Below are 15,927 nucleotides of genomic sequence, written 5' to 3' on the forward strand. Positions count from 1 at the left end.
ACTTTCTTGTTTCTTGAGAAAGGCTTGTATTGCTATATACTTTGCTCTTAGGACTGCCTTTGCTGCATCCCAAAGATTTTGAACAGTTGTGTTTTCATTTTCATTGGATTCCATGTATTTTTTTAATTCTTCTTTAATTTCCTGGTTGACCCATTCATTCTTCAGTAGGATATTCTTTAGCCTCCATATATTTGAGTTCTTTCCGACTTTCCTCTTGTGATTGAGTTCTAGTTTCAAAGCATTGTGGTCTGAAAATAGGCAGGGAATGATCCCAATCTTTTGGTACCAGTTGAGACCTGATTTATGACCTAGGATGTGATCTATTCTGGAGAATGTTCCATGGGGACTAGAGAAGAATGTGTATTCCGTTGCTTTGGGATGGAATGTTCTGAATATGTCTGTGAAGTCCATTTGGTCCAGTGTGTCATTTAAAGTCTTTATTTCCTTGTTGATCTTTTGCTTAGATGACCTGTCCATTTCAGTGAGGGGGGTGTTAAAGTCCCCCACTATTATTGTATTGTTGTTGATGTATTTCTTTGCTTTTGTTATTAATTGCCTTATATAATTGGCTGTTCCCATGTTAGGGGCATAGATATTTACAATTGTTAGACCTTCTTGTTGGATAGACCCTTTAAGTAGGATATAATGTCCTTCCTCATCTCTTATTACAGTCTTTGGTTTAAAATCTAATTTGTCTGATATAAGGATTGCCACCCCAGCTTTCTTTTGGTGTCCATTAGCATGGTAAATGGTTTTCCACCCCCTCACTTTCAATCTGGGGGTGTCTTTGGGTCTAAAATGAGTCTCTTGCAGACAGCATATAGATGGGTCTTGTTTTTTAATCCAGTCTGATAACCTGTGTCTTTTGATTGGGGCATTTAGCCCATTTACATTCAGGGTAACCATTGAAAGATAGGAATTTAGTGCCATTGTATTGCCTGTAAGGTGACTGTTACCGTATATTGTCTGTGTTCCTTTCTGGTCTATGTTGCTTTTAGGGTCTCTCTTTGCTTAGAGGACCCCTTTCAAGATTTCTTGTAGGGCTGGTTTCCTGTTTGCAAATTCGTTTAGTTTTTGTTTATCCTGGAAGCTTTTTATCTCTCCTTCAATTTTCAATGACAGCCTAGCTGGATAGAGTATTCTTGGCTGCATATTTTTCTTGTTCAGTGCTCTGAATATATCCTGCCAGTCCTTTCTGGCCTGCCAGGTCTCTGTGGATAGGTCTGTTGCCAATCTAATGTTTCTACCATTGTAGGTTACATATCTCTTCTCCTGAGCTGCTTTCAGGATTTTCTCTTTGTCTATGAGACTCGTAAGTTTTACTATTAGATGTCGGGGTGTTGACCTATTTTTATTGATTTTGAGAGGGGTTCTCTGTGCTTCCTGGATTTTGATGCCTGTTTCCTTCCCCAAATTAGGGAAGTTCTCTGCTATAATTTGCTCCATTACACCTTCTGCCCCCCTCTCTCTTTCTTCTTCTTCTGGGATCCCAGTTATTCTAATGTTGTTTCATCTTATGGTATCGCTTATCTCTCGAATTCTGCCCTCGTGATCCAGTAGTTGTTTATCTCTCTTTTTCTCAGCTTCTTTATTTTCCATCATTTGGTCTTCTATATTACTGATTCTCTCTTCTGCCTCATTTATCCTAGCAGTTAGCGCCCCCATTTTTTATTGCACCTCATTAATAGCCTTTTTGATTTCAACTTGGTTAGATTTTAGTTCTTATATTTCTCTAGAAAGGGTTTCTCTAATAACTTCCATGCTTTTTTCAAGCCCAGCTAGTATCTTTAAGGTGATGATTCTGAACTCTAGATCTGACATCATACTAATGTCCGTATTGAGTAGGTCCCTGGCAGTTGGTACTGCCCCTTGTTCTTTTTGTTGAGGTGATTTTTTCCATCTTGTCATTTTGTGCACAGGAGAATAGATTAATGAGAGAACAAAATGCTAGCAGAGTAACAACGTCCCCAGAAAATATACTCTAAACAAATCAGAAAAGACCTGAAGCAGTGTGAAAAGAAAGGGAAAGAGAGAAAAAAGAAAAAGAGAAAAAAGAAAAAGATAAAGATAAAAACAAACAAAAACAAACAAAACAAAACAACAACAACAACAAAAAAAAACAGAATGTGATCAAATATGATCAGGCTGGTATATAGATCAGTGCCACACACTAGATTTGGGGTGTATTTTGGTCTTTTAGAAGAAAGTGCCTCCCAAATTTTAAAGAAAGAAAAACTTATATATGTACAAAAATAAGGGTTGATATGATGAAGGGATGGAATATGACTGTAAAGATGGAAATTATAAAAAAATTTTATAAAAGGAATTGATAAGTTGTTTAAAAAAAGAAAGAAGAGGATTTAAAAAAAGAAAAGAGAAAAAAAAGAGATTGTGATCAGGCAGGGGAGTAGAAAAAACCATATACTAGAGATTTAGTGTATATTTTAATCTGTTAGAAGAAACTATCTCAAAAATTTAGAGAGAGAACAACTTATATATATATGCCAAAAATACAGGTAACTACTATGAAGGGATAGAATATGACTCTAAAAATGAAAAATAAAAATGTTTTTTAAAAAAAGGGATTGATAAGATGTTGGTTGAAAAAGGGCAAAAGAAAAATTCAAAAAAAAAAAAAAGTTAAAAAAAATTAACGTTGAAAGACTAAAGAATCATGGTAAAAAAGCCGTGAATTCTATGTGTACTATTCCACTAGCGCTGGAGTTCTGCCGTTCTCATTGATCGGTAAACTTGGTCTTGGCCGGCTGTTCTCGCTGATCTTCTGGGGAGGGGCCTGTTGCCATGGTTCCCAAATGTCTTTGCCGGAGTCGGAATTGCCCCGCCCTTGCCCCCTCCCAGCTCCCGGCTAAGTAATCTGCTCGGGTTTGCTCTCCGGGGCTTTTGTTCCCTGCGAGCTTTCCGTACAGCTTTGGAGGCGGAGAGTGAAAATGGCAGCCTTCCAATCTCCGCCCCGGAGGAGCCGAGAACTCGGGGCCCCGCTCCTCAGTGAGCCCCAGAGAAAAGCCGTCAGTCACTCCCTTCTCCCTGGTCTCCGGCCGCACTCCGTGCTCACCCGGCCTGTGACCGCGCGTTTCTATCTCCGACACCCGACCCCAGGTGGAGTCTCCAAACCCGGCAGATCCCTGCGGTGCCCTCCTGCGCAGCTCCTCCCGGGGGAGGAAGGTGAGTCTCCCCAGATCTGCCGCTTGTTGGGTCCCTGCTGGAGGAGCAGGGGCCCGACTGTGCCGCCCCGAGCTGAGAGCCCGCGCCTGGGCTCCGCCTCTGCAGCCGGCTTCCCTGCTCCGATACCTGGGAGCTCTGCCGCACTCAGGCACCCCCGGTCTTTCTGTGACCCCGAGGGTCCTGAGACCACACTGTCCCGGAGGGTTCCACCCCCCGCTTAGCCACCAGAGTGACGTCCCTCGGCGGAGCAGACTTTTAAAAGTTCCGATTTTGTGCTCCGTGGTTCTATCACTTGCCAGAAGCGGCCGCCGGAGGCCCCTCCCCCGCCGTCTATCCTCCCGAATATCACCTCGGATTCACTTCTCCCCACGTCCTACCTTCCAGAAAGTGGTCGCTTTTCTGTTCAGAGAGTTGTTGCTATTCCTTTCTTCGATCTCCTGTTGGGTTTGTAGGTGTTCAGAATGGTTTGATCCCTATCCAGCTGAATTCCTGAGAGGAGACGAAATCCAGGTCTCCTACTCCTCTGCCATCTTGCTCCGCCCCCTCCTTTTGATTTATTTCTAAGACACAAGTAATATAGTCATTAAATAAGTCTGGAATCAGAAAGAAACTGAACCATAGTTCTACTGTCACTTACTGTAGTCTTAGACTTTAAGAGTTAATTCTCTCTAAACCTCAATTTTATCTTAAATAGAATGGGAGAGATAATTGTGGTTGATATAGAAATAATAGATGCAAAGCATTTTAGAAAAGTGCCTGGTGTAGTGCCTATAAATATGAATGATGATAATGATGTCAATGATAATGATAATGATGATCAGTTGAATAATTCAGAGAGGAACAGGAAGTACATTTGCCTAGCTTACTTCAGGGTGACCCTTTTAAAAAACATTTGTATTGAGATCTAATTAACATATTATAAAAGTCACTGGTTTAAAATGTATTGGTTTTAAGACACCAGTTTAAAGTATTAGTGGTTTTAGTGTATTTACAGAGTTGTGCATTATCATCATCTAAGCTGAGAATATTTTCATCATCCCCAAAAGACACCCCATATCCATTAGCAATCATTTCCCATTCCACCTCCATCCCAAGTCCTAAGCAACTGCTAATCTTCTTTCTGTCTATATAGAGTTACCTGTTGTAGACATTTATATAAAAGACATGCTACCATATGTGGTCTCTTATAACTGGCTTTTTTTTCACTCAACATTGTTTTTAAGATTCATCCAAGCTGTGGCATCTATCAGCACTTTGTTTCTTTTATCACCAAACAATATTCCATTGGATGGATGCATATTGTATTTATTCACTCATTAGTTGATAGATATTTGGGTTTTTCCACTTTCTGGTTATTATAAATAATCTCTAAACATTCATATATTATCAGTTTTTGTGTGGACATACAAGTGGTGATTTTTTTTTTTTTAAGATTTATTTATTTTAGACAGAGAACATGTGAGCTGGGAGGAGGGGCAGAGGGAGAGAATCTTAAGCAGACTCCCTACTGAGCACAGAGCCTGACTCAGGGCTCGATCTCACAACCCTGAGATCATGACCTGAGCTGAAGTCAAGAGTTGGATGCTTAACGGACCGAGTCACCCAGAAGTGGTGATTTTTAAGAAGAAATTGGAAAATTTCCGTTGGTCAATATGAAGAAGCATTGCCCAGACCCCCTCCAAAGAAAGTCATGCTGCTCATTTTATGGTGTGTGTGAATGTCAGACAACCTGAACTGTCAGCTCCTTCACAGTCTGCCTCAGCTACAGAGAATCACCTCACTCAAGTTCATGCCCTTCCTGAGGCAGCCCACATAGAGTAACTGATTGGAAAAGGAATATAAAGACCAGCCATTTCAATTTGATGTGGGACACTCTGATGGGCCCACTTACTCAAGAGTTTCCATTGTGTTTGGCCAAGGTTTGTTGGCCCTCCATTGCAGTTTGACTTCTTCCTATGTCCAGTCTTGCTTCCTCCCCTTTTCTTCAGAGATCTTGATCCTTTTTTTTATTATTATTATGTTAATCACCATACATTACATCATTAGTTTTTGATGTAGTGTTCCATGATTCATTGTTTGTGTATAACACCCAGTGCTCCATGCAGAACGTGTCCTCTTTAATACCCATCACCAGGCTAACCCATCCCCCCACACCCCTCCCCTCTAGAACCCTCAGTTTGTTTTTCAGAGTCCATAGTCTCTCATGGTTCATCTCCCCCTCTGATTTTCCCCCCTTCATTCTTCCCCTCCAAAGATCTTGATCCTTAATAAGTATCTTGTGCCATTAACTCCATCTCATCATTACCTTCCTGGTAATTCAATCTGGGACATTTCTGAATTGAAATGATGTTGGGAAAGAATTAATGATAATGATGAATTGATGATGATAATTGTGAGTCCTCCCTATCTCTAATCCATTGATTCTAGGATTGCTTTGCAATCATAAGACCAAGATATCCAGAATGGTGGCATTTTATGACCCTTGGTAAAAAGTAGATACAAGACATTTCAGAGAAAGAGGTTCCCACATATCTAATGGCAGGGTGACCAAAAGCCCAAAACAAACAAATGAGGAAAAACATAAACTCTGGAAAGTTCAAACGCTAAATCTGTGAATGGATTGACTTTTATTCAAACATTTTCTATTCTAGGGAACAATCCTTAACAAAGTAAAAATTCAATACTACTTGACTCCTCAAACCTTCTAATCATTGTTCTGTTGATCCAGACTACCCTATCTAGATGTTTACCAAAAGGAAAAAAATATAAAGATGATCTTATCTCAGATTCTCTGTACTGCTTCACTTAGGGCTTACAGTTCAATTTATGAAGAAGCAAAATTAAAATTTTAGATAATTATTAATCTGACACTTGAATGTATCTCATGGATGAAAAGGGATTTCTTTCCTTGATCTTTAAACATGCTTTTATATAAGATAGAGTATGAAACAAAGTTCATATCCATGATTTAGTCAGAACATCTCTTCTCTGGTGGCCTTATTTAAGGCAACCTTAAAAGAGAGGGGCGGGGAGAGAAAGGAAGAGAGAGGGAGAGGAAACACTGATGAGCAATTATCTGTCTGAATTTCTTAGCTAAGGTAAATTTCCCAGGGAACACAGAAAGAGATTGGCCAGTAGTCCTTAACATGAATAAAGGACAATGGGATGTTAGTAAATCTTAAGTACCAAAGACTTTTAAAGATGATTTTATAATCTCTACAAGTATGTTGCCATCAATCTTGCCTTCTTAATATGCACTCCATTATAGACAACTGTCATGTTCTTTTCTGTGGAAAATCATGTATCCTTCCAACCCAAGCAAAATCAGACTGCTTTAGGAAATGTAAAATTCAATTGACTAGCACATTTCAGACTAAATATAGTCACTTGCTCTTTACTTCCTCCACTTGTTTAGTTTACAATTCACATTTGGGTCTTTTCTTCTTAGAAATCCCACTTTGTTAGTGGTCTCTGGAGCCTGGATCTATTTTGTTTACTTTCTTGGACTTATTCCAATGCTTTGTTCTGAGAAATCATGGTCACTTTTTCTCAAAGCACCTGAAAGTTAACTTGCTATCATCCATCCACAGTTGCACCTTTGATCTTTGGAGACTTCTTAAATTGCTATCCAATTACAAGTGTAGCTGTATATTTCAGCTCTCAGTGCCACCCTGCATGGAATCTCTTTCCCTCAATTTTGCTGTCTTTACTAAATTCTTCTATGTTGTAATGTTTTTAATAATAGATTGTATTCACTTGGATTCTTTAAAGATACTCCTAGGTCTTCATAACATATTGACAAATTATTAACCATTCCTTTCATCCTACTGAAGAATTGTGCTGCTATCATTTCAACCCACAAGATGCACTCTTTGGAAGCAGAATCCTAGCAAGGGCCTCCACATTAAGAATATTGGCACAGTTGCTGTATTAAAGATGGTGAAATTTTAGGGTGTCATCTTTATAAGAAAAAAATGGTGCTTAGATTCTAAGGTATTTGTGCTGTAGTCTGCCTATATATGTAGGCGAGAAAAAGAGGAAAAATTCTAGTTTGAACTCTGTGTGCGTGTGTGTGTGTGTGTGCGTGTGTGTGTGTAAACCTGTGAAAATGTAATCAGAATCCTTACTTCAACAGTAAATTTGAGTTGAACAGTCTTCATGGCCCTTCTTTTAACAAAACATATTTACAGTTCCAAAAGCCACATGGTTGCTTTAGAATGTTCTCAACCACTGAATTGGCTCCTCTCCACACAAAGCTGTCACTGGGGTTTCTATTTCCTGTCCACTCAACATTCCCTTTTAGCAGCAGGAGGGCACAGCCTCTCCTGCTCCCCTCTGGCTCCGACTCTCTTCTGAAGAGGTGTATTCAACCAGGAATTCTTCATCATAACCACCCTAATTGTATTCCAGGACTAAGTGGAAGATGTTTGGGTTTTCCATGCACTGTACATACTTTAATTGATATTTTCTTCTGACAACCAGGTGCTTCTGACTCTTTGAAGAACATGACATTTAAAGGGTTAGTGTAATTTTCCAATTTTTTTTTTAAATTTTTATTTTTTTAGTTCACCTTCTCTCCCATAGCAAAATTGGGTTTTGGAATTACTTGCTGGACTTCTTGCTGCCTGGCTGCCTAATTTAACTCATTTGGTTAACTATTTTTTGTTTTGTTTTGTTTTAAATCTTGTTGTTAGCAGACAGAAGGGCTACACCATGTTAATGAGGCCAAAAGCAATGACTCATCCTGTGTCTGGAAGTGCTGATTTACCCTCACGGGATTGAGAGAAAAAACCTCTTTAATCAAGAGCTGATCAGCCTTGCTGCCATGGAGATAGAATGCATGTTTTTAGAGGTAGTTAGAACTGGATGGCACTCAGCATTCCCCTGGAGAGAAAGACACTGGTGCCAGAAACTCCATTCTGCTCCCAGGCGATTTCAGGAACCAATTGCTTACCATGATGACGGTTCTTAATTATGAGTCACAGCAGTATTAGGTCAGGCATGTCTGGAGAGCTGTTGTTTTAGCCTTACCCTTCTTAAATTTTGCCTGAGTAAAGTTCATTACAGTGTTATTTTCTGGACTCTTATTTTCTTAAGTGACTTATTAGTAAAGTTCCTTTTTTTGTTGAGAAGAGAGTATCTGCAAACTCAAAGCTGTTTGGTTTTATTTTATATTTGTATTTATTTTTATTGAATTATAGTTGACATACAATGTTACATTAGTTTCAGGTGTATGACATAGTGATTTGATGACTTTATTTATTTATTTATTTATTTATTTATTTATTTATTTATTTATTTATGAGATTTTATTTATCTATTTGACAGAGAAAGAGACAGTGAGAGAGGGAACACAAGCAGGGGGAGAGGGAGAAGCAGGCTTCCCGCAGAGCGGGGAGCCCGATGTGGGGCTCGATCCCAGGACCCTGGGATCATGGCCTGAGCCGAAGGCAGACGCTTAACGACTAAGCCACCCAGGCACCCCTGACAACTTTATATATTATGCTATGCTCACCACAAATGCAGCTATTCTCTGTCACCATACAGTGCTATTACAATACTATTTACTGTATCCCCTCTGCTGTATCTTTCATTCCTGTGGCTTAATCATCCCATGACTTGATGCCAGCTCCCCATTCCCATTCCTCTTCCATTTTTCCCCAACTTCCCTCTGGCAAGCACCAATTTGTTCTCTGTATTTATGGACCTGTTTCTACTTTGTTTTGTTTTTTAGATTCCACACATAAATGAAATCATATGGTATTTTTCTCTGACTTTCTTCACTTAGGATAATACACTCGAGGTCCACTCATGTTGCTGCAAATGGCAATATTTCATTCCTTTTTCATGGTGGAGTAATAATACATTATTTGTATGTATTTGTGTGCATGTGAGTGTATGGATATGTATGCGTGTGTATGTATACACACACCACAACTTCTTTATTCCTCTGACACTGGGCACTTATGTTGCTTCCATATCTTGCCTGTTATAAATAATGCTGCTGTAAGCATAGGGGTGCATCTATCTTTTCAAGTTAGGGTTTTTTTTTTTTTCTTTGGGTAAATACTCTGTAGTGGAATTACCAGACCATATGGTAATTCTATTTTTAATGTTTTGAGAAGACTCCATGTAGTTTTCCACAGTGGCTGTACCAATTTACACTCCCACAAACAGCGTATAAGGGCTCCTTTTCCTCCACATCCTTGCTAACACTTGTTATTTCTTGTCTTTTTGATTCTAGCCATTCTGACAGATGTCATTGTGGTTTTGATTTGCATTTCCCTGGTGATGAGTGATGTTAGGCATCTTTTCATGTGTCTGTTTACCATCTGTATGTCTCCTCTGGAAAAATGTCTATTTAGGTCCTCTGCCCATTTTTTAATTGAATTGTCTGGGGGTTTTTTGGTGTTGAGTTGTATAGTTTCATTGTATATTTTGGATATTAACTCCTTATTGGATAAATTATTTGCAAATATCTTCTCCCATTCAAAAGTACAGCCCTACAAAAAGTAGGTTGACTTTTCATTTTGTTCATGGTTTCCTTTGCTGTATAAAAGCTTTTTATTTTGATGTAGGCCCAATAGTTTACTTTTGCTTTTGTTTCCCTTGCCTCAGAAGACATATCTAGAAAAATGTTGCTATGGCTGATATCAAAGAGATTACTGCCTATGTTTTCCTCTAGGAATTTTATGGTTTCAGGTCTACATTCAGGTCTTTCATCCATTTTGAGTTCGTTTTATATGGTGTTAGAAAGTTGTCCAGTGTCATTCTCTCACTCCTAGCTGTCTAGTTTTTCCAGCACCATTTATTGAAGGGACTGTCTTTTCCTGTTTGTATATTTTTGCCTTCATCATAGATTAATTGAGCACATAAGTATGGGTTTATTTCTGAGCTCTCTGTTCCATTGATGTGTCTATTTTTGAGCCAGTACCACACTGTTTTAACTACTACAGCTTTGTAGTATATCTTGAAATCTGGGATTGTAATGCCTCCAGCTTTGTACTTTCTTAAGATTGCTTTGACTATTCAGGGTCTTTTGTGGTTCCATACAAATTTTAGTATTATTTGTTCTAGTTCTGTGAAAGAATGCTGTTGGTATTTTGATAGGAATTGCATTAAATCTGTAGATTGCTTTGGGTAGTATGGACATTTTAATGATATTCCAACTCATGAACATGGGATATCTTTCCATTTGTTTGTGTTGTCTTCAATTTCTTTCATTGATGTTTTATAGTTTTCAGAATACAAGCCTTTCCCCTCTTGGTTAAGTTTATTCCTAGATATTTTCTTATTTTTGGTGCAATTATAAATGGGATTGTTTTCTTAATTTCTCTTTCTGCTACTTCATTATTAGTATATAGAAGTGCAAGAGATTTCTGTATATTAGTTTTGTACCCTGCAATCTTACTGAATTTATTTATCAGCTCTAATAATTCTTTGGTAGAGTCCTTAGGGTTTTCTATATATAGTATCATGTCATCTGAAAATAGTGACAGTTTTACTTCTGTCTTACCAATTTGGTTGTCTTTTCTTTCTTTTTATTGTCTAATTGCTGTGGCTATAACTTCTAGTACTATGCTGACTGAAAGTAGCAAGGGTGGACATTCTTGTCTTGTTCCTGATGTTGGAGGAAAGCTCTCAGTTTTCCCCCTTTTAGGATGATATTAGCTGTAGGGTTTTCATATAAGGTCTTTATTATGTTGAGGTATGTTCCCTCTAAGATTTTTGTTGAGAGTTCTTATCATGAATAAATATCGTATTTTGTCAAATTCTGTTTCTGCATTTATTGAGATGGTTGTATGGTTTTAATCCTTTTTCTTATTTGATGTGTCACAGTGATTGATTTGCAAATATTGGACAACACTTGCATTCCTGGAATAAATCCTGATTGTTTGAATGATTTTTTAAAAATATTGTTGAATTCGGGGCGCCTGGGTGGCTCAGTTGGTTAAGCGACTGCCTTTGGCTCAGGTCATGATCCTGGAGTCCTGGGATCGAGTCCTGCATCAGGCTCCCTGCTCAGCAGGGAGTCTGCTTCTCCCTCTGACCCTCCCCCCTCTCATGCTCTCTCTATCTCATTCTCTCTCTCAAATAAATAAATAAAATCTTTAAAAAAATACTGTTGAATTCTGTTTGCTAATATTTTGCTGAGGATTTTTGCATCTATGTTCATTGGAGAAATTGGCCTTCAGTTTTCTTTTTCTTTCTTTTTTGTTTTTGGTAATGTCTTTGTCTAGTTTTACTTTCAGAGTAATGATGGCTTCATGTAATGTACTCGGAAGCTTTCCTTCCTCTTCTATTTTTTGGAATAGTTTCAGGAGATAGATATTAACTCTTTTTTATTTTTTAAAAATATCTGAGAGAGAGAGAGGAAGAGAGTATGTATTAGCAGGGGCAGTAGTAGAGGGAGAGAAGAGAGAGAGAATCCCAAGCCGACTCTGTGCCAAGCCCAGAGCCTGAGGTAGGGCTCGATCCCACGACCCCAAGACCATGACCTGAGCTGAAACTAAGAGTCAGATGCTTAACCAACTGAGCCATCCAGGCACCCCTTAACTCTTTTTTAAATGTTTGGTAGAATTCACCTGTGAATCCATCTGCTCCTGGACTTTTGTTTGTTGGAGGTTTTTAAATTACCAATTCAGTGTTGTTACTAGTAATTGGATTGTTCAGATTCTCTCGTTCTTCCTGATTCAGTTTTGGAAGATTGTATGTTTCTAGGAATTTATCCATTTCTTCTAGGTTGTACAATTTGTTAATGTATAATTCTTCATCGTAGGCTCTTAGAATCCATTATATCTGTATGGTGTTAGTTGCTACTTCTCTTCTTTCATTTTTTATTTAATTATTTGGGTACTTTCTCTTTTTTTTTTTCTTGATGAGTATGGTGAAAGGTTACCGTTCTTTTTTTTTTTTTTTAAGATTTTATTTATTTTTTTGGCAGAGACACAGGGAGAGAGGGAACACAAGCAGGAGGAGTGGGAGAGGGAGAACAGGCTTCCCGCTGAGCAGGGAGCCCAATGCGGGCCTTGATCCTAGGACTCTGGGATCATGACCTGAGCCGAAGGCAGATGTTTAATGACTGAGCCACCCAGGTGCCACAAGGTTTACCATTCTTTTTTCATCCTTTCAAAGAACTAGGTTTTGGTTTAATTGATATTTTCTATTGCTGGTCTCTATTTCATTTATTTCTGCTTTGTTCTTTATTATTTCCTTCCTTCTACTAACTTTGGGCTTTGATTGTTCTTTTTCTAATTCCTTTACGTGTAAGATTAGATTATTTGAGATTTTTTTTCTTGTTCTTTGAGATAGGCCTGTATCACCATAAATTTCTGTTTAGAACAGCTTTTGTTGCATCCCAAGGATTTTGAACCATTGTGTTTTTATTTTCATGTGTCTCCATGTATTTTTTGATTTCCTCTTTGGTATTTTTCATTTGCCTATTGGTTGTTTAGTACCATGTTGTTTAGTCTCCACCTGTTTGTGTTTTTTCTAGATTTTTCTTTTAATTTATTTCTAGTTTCATACCATCATTGTAAGAAAAGATGCTCGATATTATTTCAATCTTCTTAAATTTATTGATACTTATTTTGAAATATGCGATCTATCCCGGAGAATGTTCCATGTGCACTTGAAAAGAATGTGTATTCTGTTGTCTTTAGGGTGGAATGTTCTTTATATATCTGTTAAGTCCATCTGGTCTAATGCATCATTCAAAGGTACTGTTTATTTATTAATTTTCTGCCTGGATGATATATCCATTGATATAGGTGGGGTATTGAAGTCTGCTACTATTATTGTATTACCGTTAGTCTCTCTCTTTATGTGTTAATATTGGCTTTAAATTATGCATTTAGGTGCTCCAATGTTGGGTACATAGATATTTTAGGTATTTCATGTATTATATCCTTTTGTTGGATTGACCCGTTTATCATTATGCAATGTCCTTCTTCATCTCTTGTTACAGTCTTTGCTTTAAAGTCCATTTTATTTGATATAAGTATTGCTGCTCTGGCTTTTTTTTTTTTTTTTTTTTTGCTTGCATTGGCATGGAATATCTTTTTCCATCCTTTCACTTTCAATCTGTTCAGATCTTTAGGTCTGAAGTGAGTCTCTTGTAAGCAGCTTATAGATGGATCTTGTTTTTTATCTATCCCATCACCATGTCTTTTGATTAGAGCATTTAAACCATTTAAATTTAAAGTAATTCAAGGTACTTATTGTCATTTTGTTAATTGTTTTTTGTTTTTGTAGTTCTTCTCTGTTCTTTCTTCTCTTGCTGTCTTTCCCTGTGATTGATAACTTTATTTAGTGTTATGCTTGGCTTTCTATTTATTTATTTATTTATTTATTTATTTATTTATTTATTTGGTATCTTTTAAAAGTTTTTGGTTTGTGGTTACCATGAGATTCATATATAACATGGTAAGTATATAGAAGTATATAATAAGATGCCAGTCATTTAAGTTTGAGCACATTCTAAAAGGACTTCATTTTTACTACCCCCTCCACATTTTGTGTATATCTTGTCATGCTTTACATCTTTTAATTTTGTTAATCCACTTAACTAATTTTTAAAATATAATTGCTTTTGTCCTTTAACCTTAATATTAGCTTTACAAGTGATTGCTCTACTACCTTTACTACATGCTTATTTTTACTCATGAAATTTTTTCCCTTCATAATTTTCTTCTAATTATGCATTTCTCTTTTCCATTAAAGAAGTCCCTTTAACATTTCTTTTAAGGCTGGTTTAGTGGTGATAAACTACTTGAACTTTTGTTTGCCTGGAAAACTCTTTATCTCTCCTTCAATTTTGAATAAACTTGTGAGGTCGAGTATTTTTGTTTATGGGTTTTTTTCCTTTGAGCACTTTGAATATATAACATTACTCCCTTCTGACCTGCAAAGTTTCTGCTGAAAAATCAGCTGATAGCTTTATGGATCTTCCCTTGTACATGACTAGTTGCTTCGCTCTTGCTGCTTTTAAATTCTCTCTTTATCTTTAACCTTTGAGATTTTAATTATAATATGTTGTGGTGTGGACCTCCTTGGGTTCATCTTGTTTGGAAATGTCTATGTTTCCTGAACCTGGATGTCTTTCCTTCCCCAGGTCAGGAGAATTTTCAGCTATACTTTCTTTAAATAAATTTTCTGCCCCTTTATCTCTTTCTTCTCCTGGTACTCCTATAATGCTAATATTTGCTTGTTTGATGTCATCCAAGAGATCCCTTAATCTGTCTTTTTTAATTTTTTTTTTCTGTTCAGCTTGGGCTCTTTCCATTCCCCTGTCTTCCAGATGGCTGATTCATTCTTCTGTATCCACTAATCTGTTGATTCCTTCTAGTGTATTTTTCATTTCACTTATTGTTTTCTTCAAGTATGATTGCTTCTAAAAAGCATTTTTTTATTTATTTTAATTCCTGTATAGTTAATATACAGTATTATATTAGTTTCAGGTGTACAATATAGTGATTCCAAAATTTCATACATCACCCAATGCTCATCATGACAAACTTGCCCTCTTTAATATCCATTGCCTAGTTCACCCATCCCCCTACCTACTTCTCTAGTAACCATTAGTTCTCTATAGTTAAGAGTCTGTTTCTTGGTTTATGTCTCTCTCTCTTTTTTCTTTTGTGCTTTGTTCATTTGTTTTGTTTCTTAAAAATTCCACATATGAGTGAGATCATATGGGATTTGTCTTTCTCTGATTTATTTTCCTTAGCATTATACTCTCTAGCCCCATCCATATCATTGCAAATGGCAAGATTTCATTCTTTTTCATGACTGAATAATATTCCATTATATATAGATAGATAGATATACACACCACCTCTTCTCCATCCATTCATTTATTGATGGACACAGGCTACTTCCATAATTTGGCTATTGTAAATAATGCTGCTATAAACAGGCGCATGTATCCTTTTGAATTAGTGTTTTTGTATTTGGGGGATATATACCTCAGTACAATTACTGCATAGTAGGGTAGTTCTATTTTTAACTTTTTGAGGACCCTCCATACTGTTTTCCACAGTGACTGTACCAGTTTGCATTCCCACCAAAAGTGCATGAGGGATCCTTTTTCTCCACATCCTCGCCAACACATGTTGTTTCTTGGGTTTTTTATTTTAGCCATTCTGATAAGTGTGAAGTGATATCTCATTTTAGTTTTGATTTGCATTTGCATGATGATGAGTGATGTTGAGAATATTTTTATGTCTGTTGGCGATCTGTATGTCTTTGGAAACATGTCAGTCCATCTTTTCTTCCCATTTTTAGATTATTTGCTTTCTAGGTGTTGAGTTTTATAAGTTCTACATATATTTTGGATACTAACCCTTTACCAGATATGTCATTTGCAAATATCTTCTCCCTTCTGTAGGTTGCATTTTGGTTTGTTGATTGTTTCCTTTGCAATGCAGAAGCATTTTATTTTAATGTAGTCTCAGTATTTTATTTTTGCTTTTATTTCCCTTGCCTCAGGAGACATCTAGAAAGAAGTTGCTACAGAATATTTTAAAGAGGTTACTGCCTGTGCTCTCTTCTAAGATTTTTATGGTTTCAGATCTCACATTTAGGATTTTAATCTATTTTCTTAAAAGATTTTATCTTTAAGTAATCTCTACACCCAACATGGGGCTTGAACTCACAACCCCAAGATCAGGAATCACTTGATCCACCAACTGAGCTACCCAGGTGCCCTGGTTTTTTAATCCATTTTGAATTTGTTTTTGTGAA

The sequence above is a fragment of the Mirounga leonina genome, unplaced genomic scaffold (assembly GCF_011800145.1).
Source record: "Mirounga leonina isolate KUSES-001 unplaced genomic scaffold, KU_Mleo_1.0 Mir_357, whole genome shotgun sequence".
NCBI lineage: Eukaryota > Metazoa > Chordata > Mammalia > Carnivora > Phocidae > Mirounga > Mirounga leonina.